This window comes from Somniosus microcephalus, chromosome 24 (assembly GCF_052327205.1).
Source record: "Somniosus microcephalus isolate GS21.2 chromosome 24, FLI_Smic_1.0, whole genome shotgun sequence".
Lineage (NCBI taxonomy): Eukaryota > Metazoa > Chordata > Chondrichthyes > Squaliformes > Somniosidae > Somniosus > Somniosus microcephalus.
In genome coordinates this window covers 10,409,284-10,419,576 of record NC_141010.1, presented here as the reverse complement: position 1 = coordinate 10,419,576, position 10,293 = coordinate 10,409,284, and the positions used below count along the sequence as shown (strand labels likewise).

At 46.3% G+C, this 10,293-nt stretch overlaps 1 long non-coding RNA gene across 1 annotated transcript; it reads left to right on the top strand.

Moving 5' to 3' along the window:
• Positions 1 to 3,356: 3,356 nt before the first annotated feature.
• Positions 3,357 to 8,118, top strand: LOC147101033 (uncharacterized). Its single transcript, XR_015073491.1, has 3 exons — positions 3,357 to 3,541; positions 5,399 to 5,666; positions 7,321 to 8,118. It is a non-coding gene; the product is annotated as an uncharacterized LOC147101033 (long non-coding RNA).
• Positions 8,119 to 10,293: the final 2,175 nt, after the last annotated feature.

Below are 10,293 nucleotides of genomic sequence, written 5' to 3'. Positions count from 1 at the left end.
TTGAGTATATTCAAGGCTGAGATCAATAGATTTTTGGGCACTAAGGGAATCAATGGATATGGAGATCGGCGGGAAAGTGGAATTGAGGTCAAAGATCAGCCTACTCCTGCTCCTAATTCTTATGTTTTTATAAAAGGCGCTGTATAAATGCAAGTCTTGCCATTTTTCTTAAAGATGTTTCTTCTGTATTTTCCCTCGCCTCTGTGCAGCTGCTCTCTGCTGGGATAGAGCAAGTTAGCAAGCTCCGGGCTTCTTACAGCTTTAACAAGAATGCTCTTGCTCAGAACAACCAACAGGAGGCCTCTACACTGTGCGGCCCAGAGACTCCCACCCCCGTCCTTCCACTGTTACCCCGGCACCTCCCACCAGCAACCCGGCTAAGACCTGTCAAGTGAGAGAGAGAAAAAAACATCCATCAGATGTGTGACTGATGAATTGGAGCAAGAGCTTGAACCCATGATCACTAGAGGTTAGGAAGTCAATGTTTTAAAAGCCAGGGAACCAGGTGCCTTCCTGAGATTCCTGTATTAAAGAATGACCCTGGCTTTAAAAGGTAGATTAATAATATGATAAATTATATTTGGGCCAATCAAAAGAAAAAAAGACATGCATTTATATAGCGCCTTTCACAACCTCAGGACGTCCCAAAGCGCTTTACAAACAAAGAAGTACTTTTTGAAGTGTAGTCACTGTTGTAATGTAGGAAGCGCGGCAACCAATTTGCGCACAGCAAGCTCCCACAAACAGCGATGTGACAATGACCAGAATATTTGTTTTTAGTGATGTTGATTGAGGGATAAATATTGGCCCCAGGGGAGAACTCCCCTGCTCTTCTTCTAAATAGTGCCATGGGATCTTTTACGTCCACCTGAGAGGGCAGACGGGGCCTCGGCTTAACGTCTCATCCAAAAGACGGCACCTCCGACAGTGCGGCACTCCCTCAACAAAAGGATAAATAAATAAAGGAATTGGATAATACTTGAAAAGGAAAACGTTGCAGGGCTATGGGGAAAGAGCAACGGAGTGGATAGCTCTTTCAGGGAGCTAGCAGAGGCACAATGGGCCGAATGGCCTCCTTCTGTGTGGTATCATTCTGTGAGTCTATGAATCCTGTATATTACGACAGAGCTCACTTCAGCTTTGCACAGTTACTATTGTGTCCAGTCATTAGATAAAGATGCATATTTATATCGCGCTTTTCACGGCCAAAGCGCTTTACAGCCAATGAAGAACTTTTTGAAGTGTTCAAAATTTCAAAATTAGCAGATGACACAAAACTTGGAAGTATAGCGAACAGTGAGGAGGATAGTGATAGACTTCAAGAGGATATAGACAGGCTGGTGGAATGGGTGGACAAGTGGCAGATGAAATTTAACGCAGAAAAGTGCGAAGTGATACATTTTGGTAGGAAGAACGAGGAGAAGACATATAAACTAAAGGGTACAATCCTGAAGTGGGTGTAGGAACAGAGAGACCTGGGGGTATGTGTGCACAAATCATTGAAAGTGACAGGACAGGTTGAGAGAGCGGTTAAAAAAGCATACGGGATCCTGGGCTTCATAAATAGAGGCACAGAGTACAAAAGTAAGGAAGTTATGATGAACCTTTATAAAACTCTGGTTCGGCCTCAGCTGGAGTATTGTGTCCAATTCTGGGCACCGCACTTTAGGAAGGATGTGACGGCCTTAGAGAGGGTGCAGAAAAGATTTACGAGAATGGTTCCAGGGATAAGGGATGAGGGACTTCAGTTTTGTGGATAGACTGGAGAAGCTGGGGTTGTTCTCCTTGGAGCAGAGAATGTTGAGAGGAGATTTGATAGAGATGTTCAAAATCATGAGGGGTCTGGACAGAGTCGATAGAGAGAAACTGTTCCCATTGGCGGAAGGGCCAAGAATCAGAGGACACAGATTTAAGTTGATTGGCAGAACCAAAGGCGACGTGAGAAAAAACGTTTTTACGCAGCGAGTGGTTATGATCTGGAATGCACTGCCTGAAAGGGTGGTGGGGGCAGATTCAATCACGGCTTTCAAAAGGGAATTGGATAAGTACCTGAAGGAAAAAAATTTGCAGGGCTACGGGGAAAGGGCGGGGGAGTGGGACTAGCTGAAGTGCTCTTGCAGAGAGCCGGCATGGGCTTGATGGGCCGAATGGCCTCCTTCTGTGCTGTAACCATTCTATGATTCTATGATTCCATTGTAACGCAGGTAACGCGGCAGCCAATTTGCGCACAGCAAGGTCCCACAGAGATGTGATAATGACCAGATCGTCTGTTTTAAGTGATATTGGTTAATGGATAAATATTGGCCAGGACACCGGGGAGAAGCCCCCTGCTCTTCTTCGAAATAGTGCCAGGGGATCTTTTACATCCACCTGAGGGGGCAGATGCGGCCTCGGTTTAACGTCTCATCTGAACGGGGGCACCTCCGACAGTGCAGCGCTCCCTCAGCACCTGGAGTGGGATTTGAACCCGTGACCTTTCTTTCTTAACAGTAAAAAAACAAAAAATAATGTTAAAATAAATTCTAGCTTCCCAATGGTTCAGTGGGTAAATGAACCACATGGTACGGTACTAAGCCTATGAGATCAAGAAACTCCCAGCTTCAGTACCTAGCCTGTGTTGCATTAATTGATCTAAGCCTATGCAACACTAGGGTTACTAAAACTGGTCTTAGTGCCTCTAGGGAGGGCTAAAGATCAGGCTGGATTCTCACTCTTGGTCCCTCTCCAGTCAGTTTTGATGGAAAGTGCACATACTGGGTGAGTACAGTATTGGGTTTGACAGTGATGCACCCAGTAGTCGAATAGCCTGTCCCGCTCACTGCGCTCAGAGAGAAAATAATTGACCAAAAGGCACCCAGCACCCGTAGAATTGTCATCAACTTTCCTACATTACAACAGTGACCGCACTTCAAGAAGTACTTCATTGGCTGTAAAGCGCTTTGGGACATCTGGTGGTCGTGAAAGGCGCTATAGAAATGCAACTCTTCCTTTCTTCTTTCTTTTACTCTGGTGGAGGAGTCAGCTTCAGGTGAACAGGAAATTGCAGGTAAAGCAAATCTGTATATTTAAAACAAATCTAAAATATAAATGGCACTTTTTTTTATTTTGTTATGTCTGTCAAGTAGTCGTTTCTCAGTTTGATCTCAACTGCAGCCAGAGTGTTTTTTTTTTGCCAGCGAATTCTGTTTCCAAGCTGTCCATGGGCTGATGATTTAAAATGCAGATAACCGAGAGGGCAGTCACTTCCTCCTATTTCCATTCATGCTTCATCTGTCAAGGCGAGGAATGTGGGATCAAAGGGCATTACCTCACATTTATTGGTTCTCTGCCAGAGGCAAGAGATTTCAGTAGTGACGGCGGCAGCGGCGGAGCCTAAAACCACACCTTTCATTTTCCTTTGTGCATTCAGGAGCAAGACCTTGAAGGGAGAGATAATAGTCCCCGGTGCAGTGAGGTTTATAAACAATCCCCCTTTTTTTTTTCCCCCGAGTGAGGAATGAGAAGTGAGTGGGCCGACAACCGGGAGGTTCATGCGAAAGGGGTCTGTCAACCTTCAGAAGTTTTCTGACAAAAAAAAACCCGTTCGACCTTAATAACCTTTACATGTCTCCCTTTGTTTGTTCTGCTGGTTCCTGTTAGTTGTTAACAGGTGCAGTTCTGCGACCAGAAATACTAAGCAGATGCTCGTGCCATTTATTTTCTTTGGTGGCAAGTACAAAAATAGAAGATTGTGAGCATCGTTACTTGTTGTGAAAGGGGCTGGTGTTGCAGCCCATTGGTGTATTAAACGGTTTGCCTCGGTGAGCAAGAAAGACGAAAGAAATGCATTTCTATAGCGCCTTTCACAACCTCAGGACGTCCCAAAGCACTTTACAGCCAATGAAGTACTTTTTGAAGTGCAGTCGCTGTTGTAATGTAGGAAATGCGGCAGCCAATTTGCGCACAGCAAGCTCCCACACACAGCACTGTGATAATGACCAGATAAATCTGTTTTAAGTGATGTTGGTTGAGGGATAAATATTGGCCCCAGGACGCCGGGGAGAACTCCCCCCCCCCCCCCCCGCTCTTCTTCGAAATAGTGCTGTGGGATTTTTTTTACAGTTTAACATCTCATCTGAAAGACGGCACCTCCGACGGTGCGGCACTCCCTCAGTACTGCACTGCAGTGTCAGTCTAGATTTATTGTGCTCAAGTTCCTGGAGTGGGACTATGAACCCACAACCTTGTGACTCAGAAGCGAGGGTGCTACTCACTGAGCCACGAGGAAGTGGGAGGGGGGGTGCAGTAAGGGGAGCTAAAGAGGTGGCATCAACCTTAGTGACATAAAAGTCCATGAGCTCCTTGTATTGGTTGTTGAAGTTGAGGGTTGCGGGGGTGGGGGGGAGGGTGCGGGTGTGGGGGGGGGCAAGGGAGAGGGGTTTACAGGGACAGGTGGTACTTATAGTTACATAGAGTCTACAACACAGAAACTGGCCATTCAGCCCAACTGTTCTATGCCAGTGTTTATGTTCCACACGAGCCTCCTCCCACCCCTACTTCATCTTCACATATCCTTCTATTCCTTCCTCCATCATATGCTTATCTAGCTTCCCCTTAAATGCATCTATGCTATTCGCCTCAAGCACTCCATGTGGTAGCGCGTTCCACATTCTTACCAAATTTTGGGTAAAGAATTTTGTCCTGAATTCCCTATTGGATTTATTAGTAACTAGCTTATATTGATGTCCCCTAGTTTTGGATTCCCCACAAGTGGAAACATCTTCCCTACGCCTACCCTAGCAAACCCTTATATAATCCTAAAGACCTCCATCAGGTCACCCCCTCAGCCTTCTGAGGGAGTGCTGCACTGTTGGAGGTGCCGTCTATCGGATGACACGTTAAACCGAGGCCCCGTCTGCTCTCTCAGGTGGACGTAAAAGATCCCGCGGCACTATTTCGAAGAAGAGCAGGGTGAGTTCTCCCCGGTGTCCTGGGCCAATGTTTATCCCTCAACATACATCACAAAAACAGATTATCCGGTCATTATCACATTGCTGTTTGTGGGATCTTGCAGTGTGCAAATTGGCTGCCGCATTTCCCACATTACAACAGTGACTCCACTTCAGAAAAAAAGTACTTCATTGACTGTAAAGCGCTTTGAGATGTCCGGTGGTCGTGAAAGGCGCTATAGAAATGTAAGTCTTTCTTTCTTTTCTAGAGAAAAGAGCCCCAGATTGTGCAACCTTTCCTGATACGTGTATCCTCTCAGTTCTGGAATCATTCTTGTCAATCTTTTTCAGCACCTTCCCCAGTGCCTCAGTTTTTAGTGCTATTATTTTTACTAATGCTGTGTTCTTGCTTACTTTAACTCTCGTGAGTTTCAGTCCTTGATTCATTATTATTTTCCCTGGAATGTCAGGTAGTGGTAGTGGAGAAAAGAAGCCTGGGGTTATCTTTGCTCTCCAAGATGATCGGGAGAGGAGAGTGATGCCGGATACCGCTTGATGAGGTCCAATCGGCTGATGGATGGTTATGCTCAGCTTTTTAAATTCATTCGCAGGATGTGGACGTCGTCAGCAAGGCCAGCATTTATTGCCTATCCCTAATTGCCCTCGAGAAAGTGGTGGAGGGCAGTTAAGAATCAACCACATTGCTGTGGGCCTGGAGTCACATATAGGCCAGACTGGGTAAGGACGGCAGATTTCCTTCCCTAAAGAACATTAGTGAACCAGATGTTTTTTTTAATGACAATCTGGTAGTTTCATGGTCGCCATTACTGGTGCTAGCTTTTTATTTATTCCAGGTTTATTTAATTAACTGAATTTAAATTCCACAGCTGCCAGGGTGGCATTTGAACTCATGTACTCTGGATCAGTAGTCCAGGCTTCTGGATTACTAGTCTAGTAAGCCCTGCAGCGGGTAGTCAAAACTGCCCAACGCATTACCGGCACCCGGCTACCGACCATAGAGTACATATACCAGAAACGCTGTCTACGGAGGTCACAGTCCATCATCAAAGACCCTACCCACCCCAGCCACAGTCTGTTCGCCCTCCTGCCATCTGGGAGACGCTACAGATGCATTCGCACCCGTACGACCAGATTTAGGAACAGCTTCTTTCCCAGGGCTGTCATCCTACTGAACTCCACAAATAAACTCTAAAGCCTGCACATCTGCCAATGCACTTTATTATGGTTATGTTTATGTTAATGTATTACAAGCCAAATGTATGTTGAATGTTTAAATGTCTTAATCTAAATGTACACTCTCGGGAGCCGCAAGCCTACATTCCGTTGTACTGCACTTGTGCACTAACAATTACAATAAAAGTTGATTTTGATTTGATTTGATTTGAGTAACACAACAACTATGTTACCGTTCCTCATACTGTGTTGTCGGTCCACGGGACTTGAGAGTAGGGTAGATGCGGGGGGTGGGGTCATAATAGGGGGAAAGACCAGGATAGGAGACAGTAAGGGTTTTACTGGAGACAAGTGCATCAAAGGTGGAGGGGAGGGAGTAGTTGAGTAAACCAACAGCTGCAGAAGTATTGCAGCAAAGGGAAGGCCAAAGGCTAGGCAGTTGGGAGTTTGATAGTGGAGTGGTAAGTGACTTGGATGAGAGTTCTTTTTTCCAGGGATGGTTGCAGGAGGATGTGGTGTAGGGCGACGTGGACGAGGAATACAAGGAAGTGGTCAGGGGTGGCCTTATCTGTGATCAGGACCAAGGGAGTAGCAAGGCCATGGGTAGTTGAAATCATCAAGAATGAGGAGTTCAGAGGCTGATGGAGGATGGCTCAGGGAGAAGGGGAGCGGGCGGGGAAGTGGCTTTGAGCCTAAGATCAGCCATGATCTTATTGAATGGTGGAGCAGGCTCGAGGGGCCAAGTGGCCTATTCCTGCTCCTATTTCTTATGTTCTTATGTAGAAACTCAGGGTGGGGCTTGCCAAGTGGGTACGCAATGATGATTTTAAGGGAGTGATGGGAAGGGTGAGAAGGTACTAAAGTAGGGGGAGAGACCATGCTGAGGCTTGGTGACAAGGGCCACACCGCGGCACTTTGAGCAGGGCAGGTGTAGGATTGCCAACTCTGGTTGAACGTTTCATCACATGACCTCCAACCACCATTGGTCTCCCGACACGTCCGTCCTCGGGATGCCCCGCCTTCCCACGGCCAATTGGAGAGCGAATAGACTCTTCGTTACCCGACTGGACGATTCCCGACTCTCAGTCAAAGCAGCCTTGTTTTCCCAGCTCCGGTATTTTTAATAATAAGCAAAAGTGCTCAAAGAATTATTATTTTTTTTAAATAGTTTTTAATGCCCCTATGATTTTTCTCCCAGGTTTGTTTGTAGCAGGGTCCTGGAGATTAATCTTCACTTCCTGGAGACTCCAGGGCAACTCTGGAGGGCTGACAACACCAGGCAGATGGTGGGAAGTATCGCCAGGTGGGAAGGCTTCGGTAAGCGGGCAAGATATTACACCTATGTCCCTACAACAGTGACTGCACTTCAAAAAGTACTTCATTGGCTGTAAAGCGCTTTGGGACATCCGGTGGTCGTGAAAGGCGCTATATAAATGCAAGTCTTTCTTTTTTTCCATCAGCCAACTCTTAAGCAAAGCCAAGATGTCAATTCAACCATCCGGGGCCTAGTTGGGGAATGAACGACATTCTATAGGGAAATGTGGAGGGGATTGGTGATTGCTGATCTACTGGCCAAGGGGGTAGTGGTGAGCAGGAATGGGAAGGAGGTCGGGCTGGGCAGGAAAATGAATGAGAGAGCAGGATGGGGCACTTGAGGTTTCTGCTCCCAAGGAAGCAGTGATGGGCCCTTCAGAGAATGCCAAGGGAGGCACAGGAACAAGAGAGCTGTGTTTTTAATCAAGGGATATTCAAACCCGGATGGTGGCAGGAGAGAGTAGGAAGGCGGAGAAGTAGTGATGGGTTGGAGGCAACGTTCCCGCTAAGCCTCGCGGCCAGTCTGGAGGTCCCGCGCAAGACCGCTCACCGGCTATTGTGTAAGAAATCGCGCATGCACGAAAATTTGAATGGGCCGCACAGCCAGTTAAAGGGCCTGCGCACGAAAAAGAGGAAAGATTGGTTGGAGGTAAGAATTGGGAGGAGTAATGAAAGATGACATAACTGGGTGACAGGAAGGGGAGGGGGCTGGATAGAAGGGGCAGTGGGGGGGGGGGGGGGGGGGAAGGAGATAGAAGTAACAAGCTCGGGTCCAGAGCATGTAATGGACACACAGGGAGTTTTACAGAGGCATGACGAGATTAGGAGATACATGTTCTGGTCATAAACAGAGGAACCTTTCCCCTTACTCCAGGGGCTTTGTACCAGATGTATCAAATATTGTTACACTTGGGTACTTTAACAGTTACAATAAATGTTACAATATCTAACTAACCAATTGTCAGACGACAGGTGCCAACATTCACTGGGTCAACAACCTCACCAAACACTAAAGCACACCACAAAGCAAGGATCACAAATTTAAGAGGAGTGGTCTCTTTTTAATAAAGTGAGTCTCCAGCCTTTCATCGAGTCTCTCCCTTTGTAACTCTCCCTAGGCTCCTTCAGTGGGTCTATCCCTCTGGTTTAGGCTACAGGAGGGTAGTTCAAAGTTATTAACCCTGGAATTTGCGGTGGGTGATAAGTTTTAAAAATTAATCTAGTGTTTTTTAAGCTTCTTTACAGTCCACTTGTTCGGTCGGGAGAGCGAGAGGCTCCGCTCGGCGATGCAGAGAGCTCTGTGGATGGAGAAGAATGTCGGCCAGAGTCTGCTGGATCCGCATAAACTCTCCACTGGGAGCGCCGACCCTCATCTGTGTGAATTCCTGGAGATCCACTATCTGGAAGAGCAAGTGAAGATGACCAAGAAGCTTGGAGATCACAACATTAACTTGAAGAGACTGGGACCCTCCTGCCTTGTAGGCATGAGGGCTTGTGACTTTGTACAAAGAGCTGAGACTTGAGCTCTGTAATGTCATTAACTGTAAAAATGTTCAAATTTTAAATTTTAAAAAAACGGCGAACTAACAGCGTTCACTGTTATTACCCCCTTTTAACTGACGGCAACTTCAGGATGTCGCGCACGCGCATCTAAACGCGGAAATCCTGAAGTTGCGGTCAGTCATTCACTGCGGCGACACAGGCTGCGCTGTGGCCCCCCGCCACCACCCCGCCCAGCCCCATAGCCGGCAATTAGTAAAATTGACAAAAACTTGGGCTTTTCCGCAGTAATATCGCTGGTTAAATACCCCATTAAATGTTAGATTGGGTGTAACTGGGATTTTAATAGCATATTGACTGCTAAACAAACGCTATGGTCCTGAAAAACTAATTTTAATTTTGTTGAGTGTCAAATTTCTCCATTCTGAAAAAAAGTCACTGTTTAAGAAACTTTTTAAATTAAAAAAAATATTTTTAAAAAGTTTGTTCATATTTATTTCAGGTTTACCGTTTCCCCATTTGAGCGCCCCAATCTTCGTTTTGCTCTCTGTAACATTTTTAAAAAGTCAGGAATAAAAGCAGATTCTCATTTCCTGGTTAACAACAGAAAATGCTGGAACTACTCAGCAGGCCAGGCAGCATCCGTGGAGAGAGAAACAGAGTTAACGTTTCAGGTCTGAGACTTCTGTTTCTCTCTCCACGGATGCTGCCTGGCCTGCTGAGTATTTCCAACATTTTCTGTTGTTATTTCAGATTTCCAGCATCCGCAGTACTTTGCTATTGTATTAGTGCTCATTTCCTGGTTCCGTCTGAGAGAATTCTGCATTGTGATTGGCTGCTTAGACAGCTTGTTGATATCACAGCAAATTGCGTTAGGGATTCCCCCCAACCTGCACTGAAATCACTTGCGCGTCGAAAAAGGCAAACTAACTGAGGGTTTGAGTACAGGAACAAGGATGTCTTGCTGCAGTTGTACAGGGCCTTGGTGAGACCACATCTGGAGTATTGTGTGCAGTTTTGGTTGCCTTATCTGAAGGATGTTCTTGTCATGGAGGGAGTGCAGCGAAGATTCACCAGGCTGATACCTGGGATGGCAGGAATGATGTATGAGGAGAGATTGGGTCGATTGGGCTTGTACTCGCTGGAGTTTAGAAGAATGAGAGGGGATCTCATTGAAACTTATAAAATTCTAACAGGACTAAACAGACTAGATGCAGGAAGGATGTTCCCGATGGTCGGGGAGTCCAGAACCGGGGGTCACAGTCTAAGGAGAAGGGGTAAGCCATTTAGGACAGAGATGAGGAGGAATTTCTTCACCCAGAGAGTGGTGAACCTGTGGAATTCTCTACCACAGAAG